Source organism: Dipodomys merriami, unplaced genomic scaffold, assembly GCF_024711535.1.
Source record: "Dipodomys merriami isolate MVZ:Mamm:240054 unplaced genomic scaffold, mDipMer1.0.p SCAF_113, whole genome shotgun sequence".
In the NCBI taxonomy this organism is placed as follows: Eukaryota; Metazoa; Chordata; class Mammalia; order Rodentia; family Heteromyidae; genus Dipodomys; species Dipodomys merriami.
In genome coordinates this window covers 1,526,309-1,542,458 of record NW_027202416.1, presented here as the reverse complement: position 1 = coordinate 1,542,458, position 16,150 = coordinate 1,526,309, and the positions used below count along the sequence as shown (strand labels likewise).

Here is a 16,150-nt window from a genome sequence, read left to right as displayed (position 1 = left end):
CCTAGGCTAGTTCTTAATCTCTGTGTGATGAATGTATCTCCTTCTATGCTGATCTTTCATACCTGATCTCCTTTGCTTTCTAAAAATCTGTCTTGCTGTATTTATCTATGAACATTTCCTAATACTAAATACACCTATAAAGATGAAAGAGGATGCTAATGTAAGAGTCCCATAGCTCATGAGTTATTTATGTAACAAAATGGAAAAGGAGGACATATTTATTGCTACCTTAATTATTCTGAAAAGCTGCAATGTCACATCATATGGTTCATATTTCCATTCTTTGTCTACATAGTGACATTAAGTGCACATAAATGCAAATATGAGTGGGGTGCTGGTGGCTCATGCCTGTAATCCTAGCTGCTCAGGATGTTGAGTCCAGAGGATTGTGGTTCAGAGCCAGCCTGGTCAGGAAAGTCCATGAAACCCTTATCTTCAATTAACCCCAGAAACCCGGAAGTTGTGCTGTAGCTAAAGTCCATGAAACCCTTATCTTCAATTAACCCCAGAAACCCGGAAGTTGTGCTGTAGCTAAAGTGGTAGAGTGCTCAAGTTGTGCTGAAGAGCTGAGAGACAGTGCCCAGGATTAAGGTTCAATCCCCACAACCAACAAAAAAGTGCAAATATAGGTTTAAGTTTCCCCCAAAGAAATGATGAAATCAATAGTAATCTTCCCAAATGATTTAGTAGTGCACCTACTTTTACTGAGTTATTTGTTATGGCTTCTTTGCTAAACATATTCTCTTCTTTAAAAATTGTCAAATAATAGCTTTATAATAAACTTCATCTAATATTTCTAGGTTCAAAAGAGAAGTCCATAGAGTTGATGTCACTTAGCTTTCTTACTGTCTTAGTTCAAAGCCAACCCAGGCAAGAGAGTCTGTCAAACACTTATCTGTAATTAAACACCAAAAAAGCCAGAAGTGGAGTTTTGGCTCAAGCAGTGGAGTACTAGGTTTGGGCCAGGTAGGAAAGAAAGACAACTGTTCAGGGACAGGGGCCAGTCTCTAAGTTCAAGCCCCAGAACCAGCACAAACTAAACAAACAAGCAAACAAAACAAACCCTGGGTATTTCTTTGGGACTCTCCTTAAAATAGTGGTGCTCTGAGAAGAGGCTGCTTTTGCTGATCATACTCACTGGATCGTGCTTTTTTGGAATTCTTATTGCTATGGAAAACTCAAGACCAGACTAAAGGAATTAAAAACTGATTCCTGCAAAAAGAGAATCATCTCAGGAGTGAAACATCCATCCATTAGACACTTTAAAACCTCCATGTCTTTGCTTCTTTGCAGTAGAACACTTTTAAAACAAAGTTATTTCCTTTTGTTCTATGCCTGCCTTCAAATGGCATATTGTTTCCTTTTGCAAAACTCTCAACCAGAAGTTTACAGACAAGTTTTATATGAGTAAAGGACAAACTCAAAAAAGTCAGGGACAGAGTTTCCTTCCAGCCTTGGATTCTTTTCTTGTACAGTACAAAGGAACGCAATAGTTAACTTGAACTTTGTCATTTCTCTATGTTAAATTCCTCTCCTGGGATCAGTTTCCACATCCAGTAACAGTTACTTCCACTTACTTCCAGTAACAATTTATGGTGCTGCTCCAGAAAAAAATGAATGTTTTCTGGCTTCATTGAAATAGCACAATGACACTTTTGGACATGAGGTAACACGTGTTTCAGAGACAACTTAGTAAAGACAAATGCAATTTAAATTGCTTATAAATACATTATCCATGAGAATATATTTTGTTCAAACTTCTCATGTGCTCTGTAAATTAAGGTGAATTTTAAATGGTAAGAAGGTTCTTAGATAATTTTTTGTGAGTCTATATGCTGTGCATTAATTTCCCAACTGTACATGAGTTAACCGTAAAAGAAACAATAGCAATTATAGGAGAAAAAGTTCTGTGTTTATGTATAAGTGTTCAATACAATATACAAGACTCTACAAATAAAAAATTGAAACAATAAAGCCAAGTCCCATATGTAGATTTATGGGAGTGATATAGAGAAAGCATTACCCCTAAGTGGAACATGAAGCATGAGGCCACTCCCTTTCTAAATCATGCTTGCTAATCATGTAATTGTGCAAAAAGGAGAATGGAAGAATGATTCTTTTTCCAATGCAAGTCACATATGGGAGAACAGACTTAACTGGAAAAAAAGAGTCTATCTTGAGGGAACAGGAATTATACTAGCAATGAACCTGGTGGCTAAGATCACATTTCTTGTTCTTTCCTTTTCTTATATTCCTTTTTATTGTTGTTGTTTTTCGTGGCACTTGAAATATGGGACAGGGCGCTGTCCCTCTGAAACGCAGCTCAAGGCTAGTGCTCTTCCACTTGAGCTGCAGTGCCGCTTCCAGTTTTCTGGTAATTATTGGAGAAAAAGAGTCTCCAGGACTTTCCTACCCGTGCTGACTTTAAAACCCAATCCTCAGATCTCACAACAACTTGGTTTATGATCACATTTCTAACAGTGTACACCCAGGATATGTAATGTATATGTTCATCTAACTTTATATGAAATCTTGAGTTAAAAATCTGGGCTACAGTTAGACTTTACACTCACAAAAGTGTTTGAAGTTTAAAAGTTGATACTCCTAGAAAAATAAAACCTAAGAATGTAAAGGAGTCTGGGAGGTTCAATTTGCACCCAGCTTGGACAGTATAGGCTTTGAGACACTACCTATAATTAACCAGCGAAAGCTGGGATACCAGTCATGAGCAAGATTGCTGAATTACAGCTTTAAGTTTTTGCATACATACATACATACAAACATACACATACACACCTATAAGTGTATAGGTGCACACAAAAATACACAAATGAAACAACTCTCAGAATATGTAGAAAAGTTAGAAAACAATAGAAAATTGGTCCTGAGTAAGACTAGAATCAAGTGATAATTTTTAATATTAGAAAGCCCTCAAGTGAACTTTCCCCCAGAAGTTGAGAATATTACATAGGTAGGGACCAGAGATAGTAAGAGAGTCAAGCAATCATTCTTAATGGGATAGGATACATAGTGGAATGAATCAGGGAAGCATGCAGGTGCATCAAAAAATGTTCATATCCTATGTCAATTGTTAAAACACCTTTGAAAATAGTACATAAACAGTCTGAGCTGTCAGTCTAGTGGATAAAATCATAGGAGAAGTTCAGAATTTCTAGTCTGTTTCTAGACTAAATAAACAAACTATGGCAGGGCAATGTGATACAAGCCTGGAATTCTAGCACTCAGACAAGAGATAAGAGAGTGGAATTACATAATGATACCTTCCCTGGACCAGATAGAATAATTTTGTCTCAGTAAAACTAACCAAACAACAAGAAAGGAATACACAGTTGGAAGTTTGGCCTAATTTTGTCATTATGTTTTGAGAAGTCAAGTTTCCTATTGAATACACCTCATATATATCCTCACTTGTGTTTTAAATGCTCTCATCATTACAGAACATTCGTAGATGCAAAAGAGCTCATGATTCCCCTCCCTCATTCTGTTGGATTCCAAATAAATGTTGAAGGATTACAAAAGCTTAAGACCGGAGAAATAGCAAAGTTCGTCTAATGTAGGATTTTGTAGACCTTGTTAAATTAGAATTTAGATTAAAAATATATTTTTGATTTGTTTGTAATTTCATATTCTATAGGATACTACAAAATACTTTCAAAGTAGAGGGATTAATTGAAAAATTCACAAATAATTCTGGCATTCTATTTGCCTAGATATTCTTTCACGACAGTTATAATTAGAACATAGTTAATAAATAATTCGCAGAGTTAACGTATACCATGTTAATATGAATAATCTAGACAGAGTTGCCAAAAATGGATGACATTAATTTATACATTTAGAAAAACCAATTTTTAAAGGTTTGGTTTAATATGGTATGAAGAGAGTAATTGTGTGACATCTTCTTTCTTCTACCTATATGTACCACAGGAAGCCATTTCCTTATTTACGTGCCTCTGTATACATGGAGAAAAATGCTAGGTTTGGGGTTTTTTTCAGTTTGTTTTTATTGGTTCATCCTAGAACTTGAACTCTTGGCATGGACAGGGTCTCTGATCCTGTTTATGCTCAAGGCTCAAGCCCTACCACTTCAACCTCAGTGCCACTTGAGTCTGGCTTTTGCAGAGAAGTTTTTTGGAGATAAGATTCTAAGAAACCTTCCTGCCTGGGTGGGCTTTGAATCATAATTTTCCTATCTTAGCATACTGAATATCTATGATAGTTAAAAAAGTCTAAATATAAATAATATTTGCAAGTGTTCTGATCTCAAAAATACCAGTGGAGGAAAAATGATGCAGCTCAGTTTATTGTGGTGTTCTTTTCAGAACAAGGAGGGTGTCACATTAGCAGAGGTGTAGTATTTTTTCAAAATAGAGATAAGGTATTCATAATGTGAATTAAGGAATTTTAAGGTGTCCCTTACAAGTTGGAAACTGTTGGGCTAGGATGACTTTATGACATAAATCTTGGGATTGATGGTCATAGACATAATAGCTTACTCTTATAAACAATTGCTTACTCTTGAAGAATTAATTATTACACATGCTTCACAGTTTTATCCTCTACAAGAATGTGGCTATTTTTCTGTTTACTTCTCAATCTGGACACCCCATTGAAAACTGCATCTATTGCAGAATTAATTAACATGCAAACAAGTACTGTTTTGAATCTCTTAGGAATGTTGAGAATTTAAAAATGAGTAGTTGTTAGTCATAGGAATTTTGAAGAACACATTTATTCTGTCCTCTTAAAAACTTACTTACTTTTAAAATTATGGGTTTCCATAGTATTAAACTAGGTCCGGTCGTGGGGCCTGAACTCTGGGCCTGGGCGCTGTCCCTCAGCTCTTCAGCTCAAGGCTAGCGCTCTACCACTTGAGCTTCTGGCTTTTTTCTTTTTGCTTATGTGGTGCTGAGAAATCGAACCCAGGGCCTCAGGCATGCAAGGCAAGCGCTCTACCACTGAGCCATCTTCCCAGACCCTGTTTTCTGTTTTAGAATGAGAAAGTACTAAATTTATTCTTTTTTGAAAAATTTGGCAAGTATATTGTGAAAATAGTGTCTAGTTGGATAACATTCAAGTTGATGAACCTCTGATAAATAAGGGGTAATTAATTCAAATTAGAAGCCAAATATTATTGATTTTTAAAATGTTACTACATAAAGAATAATATTTACTGTGCCAATAAAGTAAAATTACATTTTACACAGCTTATTTTTTCAATTTTATTATCAAATTGATGTACAGTGACTTTACACTAACTGTAAGGTAGTGAATAAAAAACATTTCAAACTTGTTACCCCTCCCTCATTTTTCTCACAGTTTTCCTTCACCCCTTCACCCCTCACAAGTTGTAAAGTACATTTCCAACATATTGTCTTGTGAGTATTGCTATTGCATTGGTTTGCCTTTTGTCCTTTGTCTCACCATTGTTTCACCATACAGCAGGGATAAACCATAGGGGAAAACCCCAAAGAAAACAGAAATCACATAGTTCATCAAAAACAACAACCACAAATGAAAAAAAAATCTGGTTCCATATCTTGGAATTCATTTTGCTTAGCATCAGCTAATATGGTTAAATATATGCATAACAAAGCCACTGGAAAATAATAGCTGCATGGTTACTATATCATGAAAACAGCATGTTAACATTTTGATGGTAAAGGTGGAATTAGGATTGGTGAATTTGCGGTTCTGATAAAGGATTTTCAACAGTTTTAAATTTATGACAGGTAAAATTCAATAGTTCAAAATTTTTAATAACTTAGCCTATTAAGAAAATTTAAAATTGCCTGGAAGAATAGGCTCTCATGCAAAGAAATCCAAGGAGACTTAGTAGAGAGGGAGCAATATGGATGAAGATGGCTCTTTTTGAAACTAAACAAACAAACCTCAGAAACCTTGCTGTAAATCCTGTAGGTTCCCATGGAATTGTCCTTACCCAGGAACTATATTCTCACTGTTTGAAAGAAGGTTGTATTGGAATTTAAATTAAAAGTTCTTTAAAAAATAAGGCATCAAAATTTGTCAATGTACCTTCAATTACCAAATAGTAATTCTCTGAAAAAGATAATTTGAGTCAAAATATTTAGGGAGAAAGTGCCCTCCACAATGAAAGAAGGTGTTGGGATTACACATTTCTGTTTATAACACTTCCCACAATGTCTTTGTACGTGAAGCAGTGAAACACAGAAAAAAATTTGATTGGATACTTCAAACCAATGATTTCACATTTCTAAGTGGCTCACAAAAAATAATATTCTTATTAATATGAGGTAGTCTAGACTTCTTTTATTACATATGCCAAAAAGTTCAGAAAAGAATTGAAAAAATGGAAAAATTAATAATAAAATTTTTCTTAGAAGCCTTAGCTAAGCGTATTGACTTCAGCAGTGAAGGGAGGCCAAAACTTTTTGATGTAAATTGTGTTAGTATTTTTTCTCCCTAAAGTGATTTTACAGAGCCCATTTGGCTCACTACAATGCAGAACTGATTGAATGAAGACATGAAAATACATTCCACATCCAAATGAGGCAACTTGAAGAGTTTTAAAAGAGAAATAATGAAGATGTAGCAGTGGTGGAGCCCGTATTGTCCTCCAGCTTCACTAGACTGGAAGCCAAGAAGCTGTGATTAATTGGAACTCTGGCAAGAGCTAAGAGTAGGACATAGAAGTAGGACATAGAAGCATTTTCCTTTTGTAACAGACACTTTCTTCCAAGGTATGGGTGATTTAACTCTATTCTCCTCCATACACCTTGGTGAACAAATGCAAGACCAAGAGAAAAATAATCTATTAAAATAATTTTGCATGGAATAACTTCACTGTTCCTGATATGGTATCTAAGGAGAATCTTAAGAGAGAAGATTAAAAAGTGCAGTATTTTTTGGTTTCCTCTAAGCATCTTCTTAGCAAAATATATCTTTGATGTTAGACAATTCTGATTGAACCAACAAGTGATGGAGTACTTATTTTTGTGGGCACTTTAGACACAAGAAGTCTTTCAAGGTAAAAGAAAAAAATATATAGCCAAATATTTGTGATCACAGCATCTTGGACTGTTTTCTGGATACAAAGTTTTATATTAGATTTCTCCTTATTAACATAGATGTTGTTTCATGGCAAACAAATACAAGAGGGAAGTTTTATGGACTCACTTGGCCAATTAAACAGCATGAAAGAAGAAAATGGCAAATAATATTTAATGAAATTACTTTGACCAATTACTTTGCCAGAAGAAAGAAGGAAAAATATAATTCAAAATCAATTGACTTAAAAGTATGAAGAAAGAGTAGTGAAGAGAGATTAGAGAAAATATAGAGGATCATTTTCTCTCCAGTGGAGTAATGCGTTCTTGATCTTGTTTCTTCCATTCTACCTCACAAGTTACCAAGTGTTTCTCAGGACTGGATTATCCAGTTCAGACAGAAATCTCGTAGAAGTAAGATACTGTATGCAGCAGATATAGGTGATTTATAACCTTAATCTATTTAATTCTGTTGAAAATTCTCCCCTATTCCAAACTTCCCTCTTTGAACAGCTTTGTTTGCTTTTCCCAAGACTGCCCTTCATTAACTGATTAAAATTTTGAGTGGTCATATTCATACTCTCTAGAGATTGCTGTTTGGTTGTGATTTTTGTATGTTTTTGTTTCTAGATGTGTTTTTAACTGAATTTTAAAAGTTTGTGCAATTGTGTTACAATTAAATATATCCATCTAATTGTCCAATGCCCTAGATCAGAGTCACTCCTTCTATCATTCTCAAACGACCCTTTCTCCAAGATTTATTTCCAATTTACCACTTCCTTCATCATATGTGTACATTCAGTATTCTAGCTGTATTTGCTCCTTGTTCATTTTTCATTCATTCTATGTCTTTACTATAATTCCTCTTTGGTTTCAACTTCTGATAGTCATTCTGTTAAACTGTCTATTAATACTTTGAAAGGTTTATATACATTCCATGGAGTTTCAATCCTGCATATTCTTGAAATGATGTCAGCTTATATTTCCATAATTCATTCTTCTGCAGCAACAATTTGCAAGACTGGAGACGGGAAGCACCTAAACATGATTTTTTCTCAACCGTTTGAAAGATTAATCTTTAGTCAAAAGAAAGTTAAAAAATGGCTTAGAATGTATTCCTAACTATGCATTTTTATAAATGGCTTTGTACAATCGTGTGATTCTTTTATTTTACATGGAATAATATTTTCTACTACCTATAAGTTTTGGAAAAAGAAGAACATTATAATTTATTCCTAGATAGGAATATGATAGAAATAGAAGACAGATATTATGTTTGTCATATCTCTGATTAGTACCCATATTCAAGACATAAAGTCATATTTCTTACTATGTTATACAGAGGGAAAACATAAAATAACATATGATGAGGCAACTATTTGTGATTGTTTAAAATGTACCTTATTAAATGATGAAATTTATTAGCTAAGGTTTGGGTTTGAAATTTAGGAGGCTGACATATTAAACACATTTCTGAAAGGCCCATACTGAAAAACACAAATTGTGGGTGGTACTATTTCTACACTTTAATGAATGGTTGAACATGTTTGGCATTAGTGCTGTGTAAATAATTCAACTCTATTGTACTTGCTCCCTACACTTGAAAAACTTGTAATGTCACTAAGTATCATCAACTTGTCAAATGTTATTTTGGCGAAAGTGATTTTTTTAATTTAATTTTATTTTATTTTTGAACATACTATACAGAGGGGTTACAATTACATGGGCAGGATAATGCGTACATTTCTTACCAAGCATTGCAGCCTCCTCCTTTGGTTTACCCTTCACATCCCTTCCCAGCCTCCCCCCTCCCCCCCAATCCCAATCCTTCTCCTTCCCCCCACTCGCCCCCCCCCCCCGCACCGACGTTGTAAAGCTCGTTTTGGACATGACAACTTGTAATTCTCACTGTTGCAAGAGGTCCACCTGTATCCTTAAACACTGGTTTTTCCCCATCTCCTCCAAAAGTTATACTGACATCAAATATAGTGAAAGCAGGGGTTATACTGTGGGGGAGGGACATACAAAGCAACAAAGAGATAATCTTATAAATGCATTAGAAACACATGCATGAAAGAAAAAAACATTAAAATACATATCTAAGGGTTCATTTTCCTGACCTCACATTATCTGACCTTTTCCGCTTGACTCATACATATACTAGATATTGCAAATAAGGGAAACCATGAGACCTATGTTTCTTTGGGCCTGGCTTCCTTCACTTAATTTTTTCCAAGTTTTTCCATTTCCTAACAAATGGGGCAATGTCATTCTTTCTGATGGAGGCATAGAATTCCATTGTATATATACCACATTTTCTTGATCCATTCATCTACTGAGGGACATCTGGGTCGGTTCCATATCTTAGCTATGGTAAATAATGCTGCAATAAACATTGTTGTGCTGGTAGCTTTAGTGTGGTCTTGTTTGTAAACATTTGGGTAAATGCCCAAAAGTGGGATTGCTGGGTCATAGGGGAGATCTATGTGAAGTCTTTTGAGGAACCTCCATACTGCTTTCCAAAGTGGTTAAACAAGTTTACATTCCCACCAGCAATGAAGTAAGGGCGAAAGTGATTTTTAAAAGTTTATTTGAAAAGGAATATACTTTCAGGAGATTAAATGTAGATTATCATTGGTTTGAGAGTGACATTTTTATACCACAGAACCATGTTGTACTGAAGTCCCAGTGTTTTGAAGCACTTCTTAGTGCTTCAAATGATTTTCTGAATTACATTTGACCTCTAAGTCAAGTTTTCGGGCTTTCGTAGACCAATTATAGATCTATCTTTCTAGGAACTATTTTTTGGCCCACTTATGTTGGAATAAAATCTTTCGTTAATCATAGGTGAGGGGTATTAAAAATAATCTTATGACAATTTGTGAACTTGTTCACTCATATGGGCTGGTCATCTGTAAGTTGAATGTTTGAATTACAGTACTTTCTCTCAAATTTTGTGATCTCATCCTTCATTTTAAGTTGCCTTGCATTTCACAATTGCTTACTGCTAATTCCTGCATCTCAAGGAATTGGGGCCCTGAAATATAGGAAATGCATAATTGAGATGGGTCTTCAATTACTTTGCGTTGATATATTGCATGGGCCTTGGTGAAAAGTCTTGCCCCTGTTATCTGATGATGCAGGTAAAGGGGCGTTGAGATCCTAGGATCCATGGGTACTGCAGAAGAATAATATTTTTTAGACATCTTAGCAAAATTTGGGCATAATCAGTAAGAATGCTTCAGAAATATGGATAAAAACAGTTTGGGACAAGCGAGTTAAAACAATAAACAGAGCAGCAGAGTAATATCCATTACAGATTAGAGGAAAACATTGTTTTTTATCATGTGGATTCGGAAGACCAAGAGGAGTTATAATGTATCACAAGTTTATACTAAAAAGATTGCATTGATACGTTTTCTAGTCTAATACATATTTGAAACCTAAATATTTATATTCCAATTCTGTTTATTGGAGTAAATAAATATCAATTTATTTGTCAAATTATCAACTAATTCTAGTAAGTTTCATTGTGTGAAATATAAAATCAGCACATATAACTATATATAATATGATTAAAAGACACACGTTGGGTATTGTTCTGTTGTAGTTACTGTATCAAAGGCAACTCTGTTTTAAAGTATGATTCCATTATCTCTACTTCAGTGTTTGATAGAATTAGATCTAAAGCTTTATCATTTGTAGATTTACAGCATGGAGGCAAGAGGAAACACTGTGATTAAAACATTATCAATTTAATGCCTAATAACGAGGAGAAACATATGCACTTCTCCTGCAACTATGAAAATATTTGGTGATAAAAAGGTAGTAGTGTAAGTTCCTGCCAGGAACTTACAGACAGGCCAGGACATTAAGTAATCATGCATACGAACAATTTTTTCACTTCTTGGCTTTAGCTACTTTTAAATGGAAGGTATAATAAACAATTATATTTTGATAAAATACCTTCTCGTCTGAACAGTTCTGTTTGAACTGTTCATCTCTCTATGATCCCTTGTAACCAAGATTAGTTTTGTTCTAGTAAGAAAATCTTTGCTGTCAGGGTAAGGTATTCTGGTTGGTCTGTTCCCACATGGAAGAAGGGTAAAGGCTCAGGTAGACATTTGTTCCAGTAACACCTCATTTGGGAAAATGTCAGCTGAAGAAGTTTAGAAGTAGCGCTTAAGCAACGCTTAGTTTGAATCCATTAGGTCCACAAAGCTGGACAAATAAGTACTTGAAAAAGCCATCACCTTTGGACCTAACTATAAATAATAGAGAGTATGATCAAATTCCAAATAAAAAGACTTAAGTATTCATTGGCAAAAATAGTTTGGAAATGTGAGCAATCGACTGATCAATATAATTTTTTCCAATATTCACAGAATTTTAGGGAAATAAGATCGATAGCATTGTTAGGAACAATAAGGTTTCCTTGTTACAAGTAGGCACCCATAGATATAAGCCTGTATAAAGATTGTAGCATTAACTATTAAATTTAGAGGATACTACATGCTTCAGCAGCACGTATACTCAAATTACAACACAGAGATTAACATGGCACTTGCACAAGGATAATATGAAAATTTGAGAAGTATTCCAAATTTTTCATTCTTCAGATGCAAGAAATGAAAAAAAGTGATTAAAAAGTTGATTACAAAATTACAAGTGTAACAATACACGTAATTCATATAATTAAATTTAGTTTGACATCAGTGTATTAAATCACCTCAGAAAGGCGTTTACATAGCATAAACTTTACAAAACTTTTCAAATTAGACAACATTGTCATTTTATCCCAAAGAAAAATAATATTAAGACCTAGAAAAAAAGGAATCAAACTGTTTCTATATGGAATACAATCGGAAAGTACACATTAATGAACGTATATATTATAAAATAATATAGAATTCAATGTATATCTAGGAGAAAATAAATTATGAACATTATGCAAACATAGAATATAGAATATTATAAAATATACATTTTCAGACAAGCACCAGAAATATTTTAGTTTCTGTACTACTCATTTCAACAGGTAAATTAAAATTATTTCTTATTAAAAAAATCACAAACTCTGAAGAAATTATTATACATGTTTACAAAATCTATTGAATACATTTTTCCATCCAAGGCAGGCAATTAACTTGGAAGAATTCCGCGGAATCCATGAATTTTTACAGTAAAATATTGGTGCTGCGGGGCACTGGTGGTTCATGCCTATAATCCTAGCTAAACAGGAGACTGAGATCTGAGGATCATGGTTCAAAGCCAGCCTGGGAAGGAAAGTCTGTGGTACACTTATCTCAAATAAACCACTAGAAAACTGGAAGTGGAGCTGTGTCTCAAGTGGTAGAGGGCTCACCTTGAGCTGAAGATCACAGGGATAGCTCCAGGCCCAGAGTTCATGCCCCATGACCGACCAAAAAAAAAAAAAAGATATTGCACTTATTTGGATTGTGAAAATATTTTGTAGGGACACAAAAGATGAACTTGCATTTTTGAAATTTAAGAAACTTAACCCAACCATTAGGACTTCGGTGAACAATTTGTACAGCCTTTTACAACTTCATAGAGGTAGTGATACATACTTATGCTTTTGGCAATGTCAAATAGAGTTTCTTCTATGTTGTTCTTCAGGCCTGGATTTATGTAATGGTTCAACAGAAGGCGATCCAGCGTATCTTTGCTATCTCAATTCTCAACAGCAAGATATAAGCGTGTCAAGAGTCCTTTAGTTTGGGGAAGTGTTACTGTGGCTCAAGCGGTAGAGCACTCCCCTTGAGCTGAAGAGCACAGGGACAGCACCCAAGCCCAGAGCTCAAGTTCCATGACCGAACAAAAAGAAAAAAAACACAACAACAACAAAAATCAAACAAACAAAAATATTTGGGCTGGGAAAATGGCTCAGTGGTAGAGTGCTGGCCTTGCATACATGAGGCCCAAGGTTCGATTCTTCAGCACCACATAAGCAGAAAAAAAAAGCGGGAAGTTGTGCTGTGGCTCAAGTGGTAGAGTGCTAGCCTTGAGCTGAAGAGATGAGGGACAGCGTCCAGGCCCAGAGTTCAGGCCCCACGAACAGACCAAAAAAAATTAAAAAAAAAAGTCCGTTAGTTTGGCCATTGGTATCTGTATCATGATGAAGTAAGAAAGAAGCGACTCTGGTATTATTCCACGTGTATGCACTGTTCAGGGGTGTCCAGTCATCTACAGTTATTGCATGTGCCGCTTGAGACACCAACTCACTGACAATGTCTAAGTGTCCACCGTAGGCTTCTTGAAGAGGGATATACTGATCATCATCCCTACTATTCACATAAGTGGCCTTTTGAGAAAGAAGTCTCCGCACTGTAGTAAGCTGAATATTTTCGACAGCCCATTGAAGAAATATGGTTGGATCCTTCTCCAATTTTTTTCTTGCAATTGATACCATTCCTTACTTTTTCATCTTGTTCCCCATATTCCTAAGAATTGCCTAACCAGAGACTTTGAGTGCCAGTGGGAATGAGGTGTCCATGTATTTCCCTAATAGTTCACATTGGTTGAACTGGTCAGAAATATCTGGTGAATTTTCTGCAACTGTTTATTCACCATGATTTATTTTCTCTTTTTCCAATTTTACTATTCGAAATTATTCTAACTGGAGAGTAGGGAATTGATGGAGAGCAGAGGAAAGATATTCCTCCATATTCAAATGTACACACTGAAAATGAGGACCAGTGATGTCTTCATGTGCAGCTTATTCTAGGCATGAGAAAATAGGAAATAATGCCTTCCATATAAATGATTTGGGAAATGGCAGAGCAAAAAGTGAAATGATACAACCAAAAATATAAAAGCAAAATAAATTAGGATAATTATGGAGCAATCGTGTTATATATGAGAACCATGAAAGGGAGAGAGAAAGAAATAGAAAGATGTGTAATGACGTAGCTAGCCACATAATCCATGCCTCTGATCAATTTGTAGAGCAAACAAAATTTTATTTTTTAAAAGAGATGGAAATCGAATTTATGTATTTACTTGAAGTTAGTAAATACATTTTTAGTAGCCTACGTAAAGAGACATAACTTTCCCAAACTACAGACAGTAAAATAAATCCTTGATAGTTCTAGTAACAGATCTGACTGAAATCAGTTGAATCATACTTTTCTTGTACAATGAAGGAATAAGAGGATAGTAAAGCAGCTAGAGAAGGCAGGGAGATTGTATCTGTGACAAAACTTTGTGGAAATTGGTATTGAGGATTTCTTACTGGTGATCCACTTGCACTGGAAGCATGATTCTGAAGTATTGCTTGCCGATTCTGAACTATTGATTTGATTATTATATTCTCCAAGAAGAAAATGAGAATTGATAGTGAAGGACTACTAATACATTTTGACCTTCTCACTAAGCACTTTCAATCATCAAAATCACATGAAGACAATAGACAGGCCTACTTTTTAGATGAAAGCAAGTGTCTTATAAAAACAAGGAATGTATGTAGTCATGCAAAGGACTTCTATTTTACCAATGCCGCATACATTTTTCTAATGTTGGGTACCAATAAATAATGGATCTATTAGAAAGCTCTTAAGGCTCCTATGTTCAATAGTGAGTTCTCTTACACAATATCATGGTATTTTTGTGTATGGTTTTAAGAATAAATTTACATTACTAACTTGAATTTCTGACAGGACAGTATCATCACTGTACATCTTGCTTCGATACTCTCATTTTAAAATTACCATCTAAGTATGTGCATTAGATAACTATATAGGAAAAAGTAGCAGCCACACTGATGGCTTATGTCTTTAGTAGTAGTTAATCAGAAAGATGAAATCTGAGCATTGTGGTTTGAAAACAGACCAAGAAAAAACAGTGCATTAGATTCTGATTTGAATGTAACCAGCAAAATCTAGAAATGGAGCTCTGGTACAAGCAGTAAAATGCTAGCCTTGAGAAAACTGAAACAAAAAATAAATTCTGGGACAAAGCCAGGCCCTGAGTTCAAGCCCTAGTAGTAGCACCAAACAAATTAATTAATAAGGTAATTAATTAATTAAAACTAAATTAAGTGGTCACATATGGAGAGGCAGGTAAAATGTAACATGCGTGGTAATGGTTTATGTATTATTTTGTAATAAGGCATATTATCATTTGTCCTAATCACTAATATTTTATGTGGACTTTTTGTACAATAAACCCTGAATTTAGCATGCGTGTATATGTGTGTGTATATGTGCAAACATGTGTGTATGTGTATATGTGTGCGTGTGCTGTTGCAATGTTGCTTGCCAATGTGGACAGGGTGAGGCTGAAAAAAGCTAACCGTGTTGCAATGTTTTTATTTATCAGTGTTCTGTCATGTCATTTCAGTGGAACCAGCCTTTGTACATATTATTTGTCTAATAATAACATCATAATCAAAGCATTTACAATATTAAGTTAGAAAAAGAGACCGCTTTCAGCTCTTATTGTATGTTAGGTAAGAAGATACAGACATAATTAGTAAGTTGTTGCTATAAGATGATTGTCAGTACAAAATACGTACTTGACCTCTTAAATTGGTTATACTTTTAAGATACACTCATAGAGTGATTTGGACTGACTTGACCAAACAGGTATTACTCTCTGATTATTCCTGTGAAACACAAGTTGGATAAACTCTTTCCGGAATTCTGTTGAAAATCACTTTCTTTGCAAGATTATATCTATTCTCACTAAGAGATAATCCAATCCATATTATGTTTGAATATCCCATCTTATTCATTGAAAATAAGTATTGTGGATATGCTTGTTAGATATTCCTTTCAAAAACGAACAAACAAAAAGCAAGTGTTATGTCCATATTGTGGATGCATTTGAAGGTGTTTTGTACATGCACAGGTATCTTTACTAATGGCTCTTTTGTGGGAGAAACTACGGCAACTTTAACAAATAAGGCTTTTTGAATATCTGTTCCAATATACATAACATCTCAGAGCAAGTCTTGCAATTTCTGAAAATCCTTTGAATCTTTTAGTATTATTTCAGTTCATTGACTGTAGAGCTAAAATTTCTGAAATATTGTTAAGATCTGAAAAAATAAGTGGGTATATACGCTTTTTTATGCTTCA

At 34.8% G+C, this 16,150-nt stretch overlaps 1 pseudogene; it reads left to right on the top strand.

The window, feature by feature from the left end:
* The first annotated feature begins 11,561 nt into the window (after positions 1-11,561).
* LOC138822624 (U6 spliceosomal RNA) lies at positions 11,562-11,658 on the top strand (annotated as a pseudogene).
* The last annotated feature ends 4,492 nt before the right edge of the window (positions 11,659-16,150 follow it).